The sequence below is a fragment of the Mastomys coucha genome, unplaced genomic scaffold, assembly GCF_008632895.1.
Source record: "Mastomys coucha isolate ucsf_1 unplaced genomic scaffold, UCSF_Mcou_1 pScaffold5, whole genome shotgun sequence".
In the NCBI taxonomy this organism is placed as follows: domain Eukaryota; kingdom Metazoa; phylum Chordata; class Mammalia; order Rodentia; family Muridae; genus Mastomys; species Mastomys coucha.
The window spans coordinates 114,577,545-114,578,095 of record NW_022196911.1 but is presented as its reverse complement, the minus strand read 5'-3'; the positions used below and the strand labels follow the sequence as shown (position 1 = coordinate 114,578,095).

At 52.5% G+C, this 551-nt stretch overlaps 1 protein-coding gene across 4 annotated transcripts in view; it reads left to right on the top strand.

Moving 5' to 3' along the window:
• Dnah17 (dynein axonemal heavy chain 17) overlaps positions 1 to 551 on the top strand; it is a 125,251-nt gene that overhangs the window by 50,616 nt on the left and 74,084 nt on the right. The window lies entirely within an intron of this gene.

Below are 551 nucleotides of genomic sequence, written 5' to 3'. Positions count from 1 at the left end.
CCCCCCAGTGGTGACCTTATGGTTTGTAGCTACCTTCCACAGATTCCTCTAAAATCCCAAGCACAGACCAGATTCCTCCATCCTGGTAAGCAGGGGGTGACCCCAGAGACTCTTGGATGCAGAGTGGCTACTAACACCCATGCCAGGTGGTTCACAGCTCCAGGGAATCCAGCAGCCTCTGTGGCCTCCTCAGGCAGCCGAACACACATGTACATACAGATCCAAGCATGTCAGATGTTGCCAGGCCTTTAATCCCAGAACTCAGAAGGCAGGGGCAGATGGGTCTCTGTGAACTCAAAGCCAGTCAAGGCTACATAGTAAGGGCCTGTTTCAAAACACAAATGTCACGTATATAATTTCAGCACTGTGGAGGGGGAGACAGAAGGACACCTGGGGCTCTCTGACCAGCCAGTCCAGTCACTTGGTGAGCTCTGCATTCAATGAGAGACCCTGCCTCAAAAAAGTTTAGTATAGCCAGGCAGAGGTGGCGCATGCCTTTAATCCCAGTACTTGGGAGGCAGAGGCAGGCAGATTTCTGAGTTCGAGGCCAG